Source organism: Hyperolius riggenbachi, chromosome 2, assembly GCF_040937935.1.
Source record: "Hyperolius riggenbachi isolate aHypRig1 chromosome 2, aHypRig1.pri, whole genome shotgun sequence".
Classification (NCBI taxonomy): Eukaryota; Metazoa; Chordata; class Amphibia; order Anura; family Hyperoliidae; genus Hyperolius; species Hyperolius riggenbachi.
Window position 1 is genome coordinate 533,246,542 of NC_090647.1, and position 12,089 is coordinate 533,258,630.

Here is a 12,089-nt window from a genome sequence, read left to right on the forward strand (position 1 = left end):
TGCGCAGGCCCAATATGGTCTGTGACTGAACAGTACGCTCCTGGTGACATCAGCGGGATCGGGGACACGACAGCGCAGGCGCAGTGGTTTTCAGACTTTGAAGTCTGAAATTCCAGAAGTGACCCGGAGGCGGGGCTGGAGCATCGGTGAGTGGCTGCGCCAACACAGGATGTCTGCGGGGGACCATTAGAAGCCCTGGGTAACTTCAACTCAATTTCCCCCGACCCCCCTACAGTATCCCTTTAAGTACAATCCTGCAGCGCCAAAGGGAGAAGAACGATCTGCTCAGTTGTGTTGATGTGACGCATGTATACTTTTTTTTTTTGCTTGTATATCGAGTCAAAATCAAAATTTCACAATAATTTTCGCCTGTACAGCAAAGCGCTCTTAAACCAAGTTACTCTCTATCCAAGGTTTTACTGTAAATTCAATACAAATGAGCAAACAGCAATTATTATTTAGTATTTATAAGGGGCTGACATCTTCCGCGGCGCTGTACAGAGTATATCGTCTTGTCACTTAACTGTCCATCAGAGGAGCTCACAATCTAATCCCTATAGTCATATATGTCTTTACATGTATCGGCCCAATTTTAGGGAAAGCCAGTTTATTTATTATTTATTTATTGCATTTATAAAGCGCCAACATATTACACAGTTCACTTATCTGTATGTTTTCGGGATGTGGGAGGAAAACACAGAGCCGGAGGAAACCCACACAGACACGAGGTGAACATACAAACTCCTTGCATATAGTGCACTGACTGGGATTCGAAACGGAGACCCGCAATGGGAGAGTGCTTACCACTATTCCACCGTACATGTTTTTGCCTCTGAAGAAGCAAGGTTATTCCTTGCGAAACGTGATCAAGTAGAAAAAGATTGTATCAGGGCACCTTCCGTCTTATTCTTTATTGCGTTACTCATGCCAAAAGTGGGTTACATACCAAGGGTGTGTTCACCTGTAGGTTCACGTTGGTGGTGGTGAGTTGGAGGTGGGGGTGTCGGGCATCAGTTGGGGCTTGCTGACGGCCGTTTCGCGTCCTTACAGACGCTTGGTCACGCTGCGCTCCATTAACTGAGGCGGTCCGGGAGTATCCGGTATATGCGGAGGTAAGCCCCGCCTCTTCCGGATATCACGTCTGCCAATAGTGAAGACTAAAGGGAGATTGCCAGGACGCGGACACGCCCCGCCCCACAGCGGGAACTACCATACCCAGGAGGCAGCGCTGGTGGGAGGCGGGGAGGGGAGCAAGCCCCAACTGATGCCCGACACCCCCACCTCCAACTCACCCCCACCAACGTGAACCTACAGGTGAACACACCCTTGGTATGTAACCCACTTTTGGCATGAGTAACGCAATAAAGAATAAGATGGAAGGTGCCCGGATACAATCTTTTTCTACTTGATCACATATGCGATTCCTCTTTCTGTAATGGATCCGTTGAGCACACGCCTGTGCGAACAAGCCTGAAGGGTTACTGGAGGAAGGGTGAGAAACTAACTGTTTGCCTTGTTCGTTCTTTTCCTCACGCCACCTGCATATTGTCATATGTATACGCACACATGGGGAGTGCCACTTTGCAAACACTTTGTCTACATTGAAAACACATATTCCTTGCGAAACACCTGGCTCTTGCACCCCCACTGCTTGATACCACTGTCTTTACCCATCTGCGTGGGTTTCCTCCGGTTTCCTCCTACACCCCAGAAACATACAGATAAGTTAATTGGCTCCCCCCTAAATTGGCCCTGGACTATAATACATACGCTACAACATGATATATACATAGACGTGACACAGGTAGGGACTAGATTGTGAGCTCCTTCAGGGACAGTTTAATGACAAGACAAAATATATATATATACATACTGTACGTACTACAGCGCTGCATAAGATGTCGGCACTATATAAATACTAAATAATAAAATAATAATAATAGTCTTTAAGAAAGGGCTTTTAGGTAGCATTGCCTCGCTTTCTCTCATTCTCCTATGAAGTATGTAGGCCTCATCAATAAAAATCCACAGAGATTACCGTTTGAAGTGTTCCTTGTTCCACCAATCAGAGTCTGTCATTATCTATTAAAACTGCTTTGTGCTCTAGAGTGGTCCGCAGTGTATTTAGAATAAGTCCAGTTATACGGCTGATATCCTTATAATCTTCCGATGTAGACCAATAATCAGGTGTGCAGGAACATGAATATACTGCAAGAAACGGCAAAGTTCAGGTAAGTGGAAATTCCAGTGGAGTTTATAAATGCTAGGCAAAAAAACCATCTATTATCCTTACTACGTATATATGTTAAAAAAAGATAAAAATCAAGAAGAGTCTACTGTTAAGTGTCTCAACACAGGTCTAGGACGTCCCCTGTGTGCTGATAAAGCCGAGCAGAGAATGATGATTTCACCTAGACCCTCCACTAAGCCAATCTGCAGTAATTCAGATGCATCATGGGAGGCAGGCTCACTTTTAGACCATTTTGGAGGCAGTGGTAACTTATGTTTCAATACGTGTCCTGAAGTGTCCAACCCACCGCTTGCTGCTTATTCCCAAATCGGGGATTCTGATTGGTGGATCTGAATAGCTGCTCCGGTTTTGCACCAAGACAGAGCTGTTGGAGGAGACTTTAGCCCAGGCATCACAACCTTTTTGGCTGAGAGAAAAAAAGGCGCTTAACTAGAATCCTTGTGCAGATCGCTTGATACTCCTCCCTGTATTGCCTGATGAAAGCGGGATTGAGCCTGCGAAACGCGTTGCAATTTTTTTGGAGTTTCTAAGAAATGTTTGACTGTCTGAAACGCAGTCGTTGTCGTGTCTGCTTGAGGGAGGTAAGACCACCACTTCCTCCTTCATTTTTGCCAATTAAGTTGGTTTTTAAGCTCATTTAATCTAATTTTATACTTTTGGCGCCTCTGTTCATTGTATACAATTTTTGGCTGAGAGAGCCATAAACGCAACACATATTTTAAAATGTAATTCAGTGAGAGCCATACAATATGTTTCAAACTGGCACAGTGCGCATGCGCAGCAGACGGCTTTCGTCCCTGTTGCCATGGAGGTGTGTATACAGTTGATCCTCTAGGCAGCGGACGTGTCAGACAAGTCATCAGCTTCTCTTGGGTTTCAGCAACATCAGCAATTTTCCCAGAGCCAGACAGGAGAAATACCGACTAACAGCTTGTACAATTAGCTAGCTGACTTGGGGGTTGATTCACCTTGTAGGAGGAGATCCCCGCACTTTGGCCCAATTGGCAGTCAAGTGACAGACAGCCTATTGGGCCAATGAAAGTGCAAGGATCTCATCCTACAAAGTCACTGGACTTGACAGGGTCCAAGGTGGGATAATTGATGCAGCTGTTAGTTTTGGGGGGAGCCCGAGTAAGTTAGTAGTGCATGCTACAGGAGTAGCTTTGAAAATTTTACTTGCGCCTCCACACTAAGCTGTGCTGCTTGAGCAGTGTAGCTTAGTAAATCAACCCCTACTGATTTGTCTGTGAGCCAGATGTAGCCATCCAAAGTGCCACATATGGCTCCCGAGCCATCTGTTCCCTACCCCTGCTTTAGACTGATGATCTGGAAGTCCTAATCATTAAAAGTGCTAATGAAGGTCATAGATAAAATCAAACTCTGCCACCGAGTGCCTGCAGAGGACTAGGAACACATATTATTATCTATATAGCGCCAACATCTTCCGCAGCACTGTACAGAGTATATAGTCTTGTTACTTAAAGAGAAACCGTGACCACAAATTGAACTTCATCCCAATCAGTAGCTGATACCCCCTTTTACATGAGAAATCTATTCCTATTCTCAAACGGATCATCGGTGGGTCTGTGTGGCTAATATTGTGGTGAAACCCCTCCCACAGTGTGATGTCAGGACCATGGTCCTGACAGTTTCCTGTCTGTGAACCTCATTGCATTGTGGGAAATAACAGCTGTTTATTTCAGTTTCCAACTGCCAAAAAAGCAAGCAGCATCTCCTTCCACTGACATCACCTGCCAGCTGTAACAATGTCACCATGTGATAAATGTCAGAATGTAAATCAGGGAGAGGAAAGATTTTACAATGGGCAAACACTGACTTAATCATTTATACATAATTATTGTAAAAATGAAGCACTTTTTTATTACATTATATTCACTGGAGTTCCTCTTTAACTGTCCCTCAGAGGGGCTCACAATTTAATCCCTAATATAGTCCTATGTCTATGTATGTATCGTGTAGTGCATGTATCACAGTCTAGGGCCAATTTTAATGGGAAGCTAATTAATTTATCTGTATGTATTTGGGATGTGGGAGGAAACCCGAGTGCCTGGAGGAAACCCACACAATGTCAGTAATCAGCCATACGGATGAGGTCTCAGGCATGCAATTCTATTCTTGTTCTTTATGGCAGTACAAGAACCATCATGTTCTCTGGTGCTGACCCCTCTATGGGTTCTCAGCAGCAATCCAGAATTCCTTATAGACACAACATTTCACAAAATATGAATTCCCATTGGATCAATGATGGACAAACATCACTGGATCAGAAAAATAAATCCCTGCTAGAGATAGATAGAGATAGATGAAAGCTCCTTACAGACATCAGGCAATTGTCATCCAATACGTATACAAGATTTTGCGTCTGCTTCACCCCTCCTCTGGAATATACGTCACCTGCTTCACCCCTCCTCTGGACATACATCACTCTCCAACCATTCATATCTTAAAAGAGGAACTCCAGTGAATATAATGTAATAAAAAATGTGCTTCATTTTTACAATAATTATGTATAAATGATTTAGTCAGTCTTTGCCCATTGTAAAATCTTTTAAATCCCTGATTTATATTCTGACATTTATTACATGGTAAGTAGATGTACAGAGGCGCCAAAAGGATAAAATATGCTAAAATGTTTAAAATATTCGGGTGGCGGCGGTGGATCGGCCACTCAGAAATAGACTCGATGCTGTCGCTTAAGATAAAGACAATTTATTCACATACTCCATGAACAGAACCACAACGCGTTTCACAGGTACATTCCCGCTTCCTCAGGCAATAAACAGACAGGAGTACACAGTATAGTCTCAAGGTCACAACAGAGGCGCTATTCGTGACCTTGAGACTATACTGTGTACTCCTGTCTGTTTATTGCCTGAGGAAGCGGGAATATACCCGTGAAACGCGTTGCGGTTCTGTTCATGGAGTATGTGAATAAATTGTCTTTATCTTAAGCGACAGCATCGAGTCTATTTCTGAGTGGCCGGTCCACCGCCGCCACCCGAATATTTTAAACATTTTAGCATATTTTATCCTTTTGGCGCCTCTGTACATCTACTTGTCAAGATATCCACCCTTGGTGGTTGGAAGGGTGACAAACCCTCCTTTCCTTCTTCAGAGAGCGACATCTTAATCCTGAGTGGGGACAGGTCTAATCTCCCCACCTGCCTATATAGTGGTTGCCTAAACGGTAACCCATGTTTGTATGTATAATACTTACTCCACACTAATTCTCCCTGATCCAATACATACTACACTATATTGGGCTCTCGGTTTCTCTGTTTTATTTATTACATGGTGACATTTTTACTGTTGGCAGGTGATGTAGCTGCTGCATGCTTTTTTGGCAGTTGGAAACAGCTGTAAACAGCTATTTCCCACAATGCAACAAGTTTCACAGACAGGAAACTGCCAGGAGTACCACGGTCCTCAGAGTTTCTTGTGGGAGGGGTTTCACCACAATATCAGTCATACAGCGCCCCCTGATGGTCTGTTTGTGAAAAGGATGGAATAGATTTCTCATGTAAAAGGGGGTATCAGCTACTGATTGGGATAAAGTTAAATTCTTGGTTGGAGTTTCTCTTTAAACGCTCCCTCAAAACTCACTTTTTCTGACAAGCATACGCTCTACCTTACGCCATGACCTAAGGCCAAGTTGCACTCCATCCTAGATAACCTAAAAACACACTGCCTCTAGGTATAGTTATTGTTTACTACTCCTCCAATTGTCAACCGCCCCTTTAGATTGAAGGACAGGGCTCTCTCACCCTTTTGTGTCTTGTAATTTGCACAATCGATATGCAGCATCAAACCTTCAAAGGGCAGTTGCACTGTGTCAGAGAGGTGTAGGCTGGGGAAGGAAACAGTCTATTAACCCTCCTGGCGGACAATTAAAACCGCCAGGGGGCAGCGCAGCACTATTTTTTAAATTTTTATTTTTTTAATTATGTAGCTAGCCTAGCGCTAGCTACATGACAGCCGCTGTGCAGCGGCATCCCACCACCCTCTTCGATCGCCTCCGGCGATCAAGCCCGACCGGAAATCCCGTTCTGAACGGGATTTCCATTAGGGCTTCCCCCATCACCATGTGACGTCAAAGGGAGTCCCGATCCACCCCTCAGCGCTGCCTGGCACTGATTGGACAGGCAGCGCATGGGGTTTGGGGGGGGGGGCGGCGCGGCGGGCAGCGGCGAACCGATCGGGCAGTACACGCAGCTAGCAAAGTACTAGCTGCGTGTACAAAAAAAATTATGCAAATCAGCCCAGCAGGGCCTGAGAAGCTTACGAGAGAGAACGGCGCCGGTAGACTTGGGCGCAGGATACAGCCGGTATATGGCTGATCCTGCTGCTGCTGCACAAGTCCCGGCCGTGTTAATTACTATTCCCCCTCCAGGCCGACATGGATGGTGGGGAATGAAATAATTCGGCTTCCAGGTATTGCTGGAAGCCGAATTATTGTTTTAAAAGCAACTTCAGCTCCGTCTTCAGAAATTCTAAGGGTCCATTTCCACTATCGCAAATTCGCATGCGTTTTTTTGCATGCAAATTCGCATATCAATACAAGTGAATGGGACTGTTTCCACTTGTCAGGATTCCTTTGCAGTTTTCAGTGCAGAAAAAAATCGCATGGCAGAGCCATCAGAATTCGCATACCGCTATGCGAATCGCATACAATGTTTTTAATAGGAAATTCGTATAAAGGTTTGGGTATGCGAATTTTCATGCGAATTCGCATAGAAACAATGGAAAAGCTCACCAGCACTGCCATAGTTAAATTTGCATACATCATCATCCATGCGAATTCGCATGAAAATTCGCATAGATCCGCGTGCGAAATTCGCATCCGCATGTGAATTTTTACCGCGGCGATTTGTACCGCACAAGTGGAAATGCAGCCTTAGTCTTCTAAGAAATTCCCCTATTTACCTCTTTCTTGCTCTCAGAAGCCATTTTCTGCTAGGAAAGTGTTTTATAGTTGGAATTTCTTACCAGTGAGGGTCACACTGTAGTCACTTCCTGTCTGAGTCAGGACTGAGTCAGCCACTTACATACCTGATATTTAACTCTTTCAGGCAGAGCAAGAAAAAAGTAACACAGCATAGTTATTTGTGTGCTAGGCACTGTACATACACATGTCTTTCTGAGACCGTTTCCCTTTAAAGTCTGTTTTGAGTTACTGGCTCTGCCCCTGTTCACAAAATCCACTTCCGTATCAGCTAATACCGTTAAAATATCTGCAAATCTACCACAGTAGCTGCTTATGAAACAATAGCGCCATTTATTTTGCTGGGAATTAGGTAACTATTTACTTCAGCAGTCTGGCAGGGTGTTTAATTCTGACAGTTTGTGCAAAATCCATCACAAACACCCAGAACGTCTGGCATTAAAAAGCCCAAATCTCCAGCTGAAATAATCTGTGTGCATAGGGATGATGCGGCTATAGGAACATGTGTGTGTGGGGCTTAAAGGGAATCTGAGGTGAGACATAAGGGGCTGCCATATTTATGTCCTTTTAAAGTTGACCTGAACTCTTGCACAGGGCAAGCCTGCATGGGGTTAAGGAGGCTTGGGAGGGGGGACCCCACGCTGTCTGTTTCAATGAAATGTATGCAATGAAATGTATTCAATGAAATGTATGCCCAGAGCTCTGCTGTGACCCGGCTACTCACCATTGCCAACTCACTTGGACTTGTACAACACGCCAACACCCCCACTCACACTGCAGGTCACACTCTCGACCTTGTATTCACTAAATCCACCACCATTGCAGACCTTGACATTGCACCCTTTCCACCCTCAGACCATCACCTTCTCACCTTCAACCTCCTCACGGAAGGCACCTCCAAATTAGCCACCCACCCACCTGGTCGATGGCAGCGAGACCTACGCAAGCTCAACCCTAGTGTCCTTGCTGACCCCCTCCATGCCCTCTCCTCCACTCTCCCCACCCTAACCTGTCCTAATCTTGCTGCAGCTCAGTATCGTCAAACTCTCTCATCAGCCCTAGAGAAAGCTGCTGCACCAATATTTCGCCACAACCGACCCCCTAACCCCCAGCCCTGGCGCACTACCCATATTCGCATCCTCCAGAGGAAAACACGCGCCACTGAACGGAAATGGAGAAAAACTAGACTTAACCAGGATTTCCTACAGTACAAGACCAACCTGCTGCAGTTCCACACTGCCCTTGCTCATGCGAAGCAGGAATACTTTACCAAGCTCATCGGAGCACAAGCTTCCAACCCCCGGCGTCTTTTTGCCACCTTCAACTCCCTGCTTAAACCCACCCCCCCCACCCTCCGTTTCCTTCCTCTCTGCCACAGATTTAGCCACCCACTTCACCAACAAAATTGTCTCCATCCGCCAGGAAATATCCAATCTCCAATCTTCACCTCCCACCCCCTCCCAACCAGCTCCTCCTCCACCCTATCCTCCCCTCACATCCTTCACTCCTACTACCACCGAGGAAGTCAACCACCTACTGCAGACTTCCCATACCACTACTTCCCCCCTTGACCCCATCCCTTCGGATTTACTCCAGCCTCACTTCACGGAATTGGCCCCAGTCCTCACTACCCTGTTCAACCTCTCCCTATCCACAGGCACCTTCCCCACAGACTTCAAGCAGGCCATGATACTACCCCTGCTCAAGAAACCCTCACTCGACCCCTCGCTACCCTCCAACTACCGTCCTATCTCCCTCCTCCCCTTTGCCTCAAAACTCCTTGAGCGTCTGGTTCACAAACGCCTGACCCAGTACCTCAATGCTAACTCACTGCTAGACCCACTCCAATCTGGATTTCGGCCTGCCCACTCAACCGAAACTGCTCTCACCAAAGTGGTCAACGACCTTGCCTTAGCTAAAGCTGAAGGTAAATACTCCATTCTCCTCCTCCTTGACCTGTCAGCAGCTTTTGACACAGTAGATCATCCCCTACTCCTCCAGTCCCTCCAGTCCTTGGGCATTCACGATCTCGCCCTGTCCTGGCTTTCATCCTACCTCTCCAACCGCTCCTTCACGACCACCTTCAATGAGTCCTCGTCCACCCCCAACCACCTCTCGGTGGGAGTCCCCCAAGGTTCGGTCCTTGGCCCCCTACTGTTCACCCTATACACATCCTCCATTGGCAAGGTTATCTCCTCCATGGGTTTTAACTATCATCTGTATGCAGATGACACCCAGATCTACCTCCACACCCCTGACATATCCACCACTACCATGGACAAGGTCTCCTCCTGCCTATCCGCCATCTCCTCCTGGATGTCTGCTAGGTTCCTGAAACTAAATCTAGACAAAACGGAATTTATGATCTTCCCACCCCGGCCATCCACAAACCTCCCAGATGTGCATGTCACTGTTAACCACACTACCATTCGCCCTACCTCTCAAGCCCGCTGTCTGGGTGTCACCCTGGACTCCGCACTCTCCTTCACTTCCCACATCCAAAACCTCACAAAGTCCTGCAACTTCCACCTTCGTAACATCTGTAAGATTTGCCCTTTCCTGACCTCTGCCACCACCAAACTCCTCATCCATGCCCTCATAATTTCCCGCCTTGACTACTGCAATGCCCTGCTGTCTGGTCTCCCTATGACCCGAACAGCCCCACTGCAGTCTATCATGAATGCGGCAGCCAGAATTATCCACTGCTCCCATCGCTCCATCACGGCAGATCCCCTCCTAGAATCCCTCCACTGGCTTCCTATCCAGTCCAGAATCAGATTCAAGATACTGTGTCTGACCTACAAATCTGTCCACAAAACCTGTCCAACCTACATTTCCGATCTTACTCAGAGGTACACACCTAGCCGCTCACTCCGCTCTTCCAATAAACTTCGCCTAACCGCCCCCCGCATCACCCAGTCCCATGCACGCCTCCAGGACTTCTCAAGAGCTGCTCCAACACTATGGAACTCCCTACCTCCACCCATTAGGGCAGCCCCCTCCTTCAACATCTTTAAGAAAGCCCTCAAAACTCACCTTTTCACTCTGGCCTACTACCCCTCACAAGTGCTCTAAACCTACAGCTGAACTCTGGTCCCCTACCCTTCGTGTCCTTACCTCTCCCTCTAGATTGTAAGCCTTTGGGCAGGGTCCTCCTATTTTTGTGTCCTACCTGATCTGGCACCTCCATTACTGTGAACCCATGCCATGCATTTGAGTGAACCTAACTTGCCTAATCTCCATGCTTCATCCAGTGACTGACTAAGCATTACCTTGTACTAATACTGTGCTGTGTGATCTGGTTTTCTTGTATTCCTGTATTGTCATATTGCTGTATGTCACCCCTAAATATTGTCTGTAACCTAAATTAATGTTCAGCGCTGCGTAATATGTTGGCGCTTTATAAATACAATAAATAATAATAAATAATAATAATATGTATACAGAACTCCAAATGCCTTACACACGGGGTACCGCTGTAGCTTGTCGCTAGCACACCGGGGACGTGTGCGAAAGACAGCTCGGTGACAGCTCATCGCCAGGTCCCTCTGCAGCAGCCATGCGCACGGCGCACAGAGGGACAGAGATGCGTCGGAAGCTGTCGCCGAAGGTTCCTCCCCCCGCCGGAAGCTCCGTCCATGGTCTATGGGTTGCTGTCGCTAGTCCGCATACACATGCAGTATACGTGGCAGACTAGCGACAGTTGCGACAAAGTTGCGGCGACAGCTGTTGCCGGCAATTGGCCACGCCAATCGCCTGGCGACAGCTCTGACTAGCGACGGTTCGTGGCGCGCGCGTTATACACACGGGGGACCTGTCGCCGCAACACGTGCGTGCCACGTGGTTGCGGCGACAGTTGTAACCCGTGTGTATGAGTCATTACCCTGTACTGCAACAAAATGTCATTTTACGCAGTTTAAAAAACATTTTTCCAATGAAACTTTGAAATCGAGTTTCTCAAAAACTATAACGTCTTTTCACAATTTTTTTTACCATGTTTCTACTCATCTGCTTAAAGGAATACTGTAAGGGGTCGGAGGAAAAGGAGTTGAACTTACCTGGGGCTTCTAATGGTCCCCCGCAGATATCCTGTGCCCGTGCAGCCACTCCCCAATGCTCCGGCTCTCCCTCCGATTCACTTCTGCAATTTCAGACTTTAAAGTCGGAAAACCACTGCACCTGCGTTGCCGTGTCCTTGCTCCAGCTGATGTCACCAGGAGCACACGGTGCAGGCACAGACCACTGGCTGCACGGGCACAGGACGTCTGCGGGGGACCATTAGATGCCCCGGGTAAGTTCAACTCATTTTCCCCCGACCCCCTACAGTATTCCTTTAACATACGAAACTTCTTTTACAAATTTGGTGATGGTAGGATGTATGGGGCTTTACTCTATTGGCCCTATTGACTTCAATGGAAAAATGAATTCGACACTCGGAACTGCCGAATTTTTGAGTTTCGAGTGGGTACTTGGAACTGCCAAATTCCGATGCCAAACTCGAAACTCGGATTCCGAGAGCTTAGCCCTAGTTATCGGCATTTATTTTATTCCCCAAACGTACTGCCATCAGATGAACATCGACATTTCCAGCATTACATAAAACAAAATTCAAACCTGGTGTCGCCGTTAGTGCAGGGATGGGACGGTTGAGGTGACCAGCGGATGAACGGACGGCACAAGAGCCGTTTCGCACTATACATGTGCTTGTCCTTCCCCAGGACAAGCACGTGAACAAGTGATGTATAGCGTGAAACGGCTGTTGTGCCATCTGTTCATCCGCTGGTCACCTGAACCGTCCCATCCCTGCACTAACAGCGACACCAGGTTTGAATTTTGTTTTATGTAATGCTGGAAATGTCGATGTTCATCTGATGG

At 46.9% G+C, this 12,089-nt stretch overlaps 1 protein-coding gene across 4 annotated transcripts in view; it reads right to left on the bottom strand.

Annotated features, from left to right (window-relative positions):
• The window catches only part of COL8A1 (collagen type VIII alpha 1 chain), a 196,953-nt gene that overhangs the window by 92,631 nt on the left and 92,233 nt on the right, over positions 1-12,089 (bottom strand). For 3 of the 4 annotated variants that reach the window (XM_068270674.1, XM_068270670.1, XM_068270673.1), the window contains one exon: positions 2,039-2,208. The exons of the other annotated variant lie outside the window; for it this stretch is intronic. The gene's annotated coding sequence lies outside the window, so the exon portion shown is untranslated. The remainder of the gene's footprint in view (positions 1-2,038; positions 2,209-12,089) is intronic. 4 annotated transcript variants of the gene reach the window in all.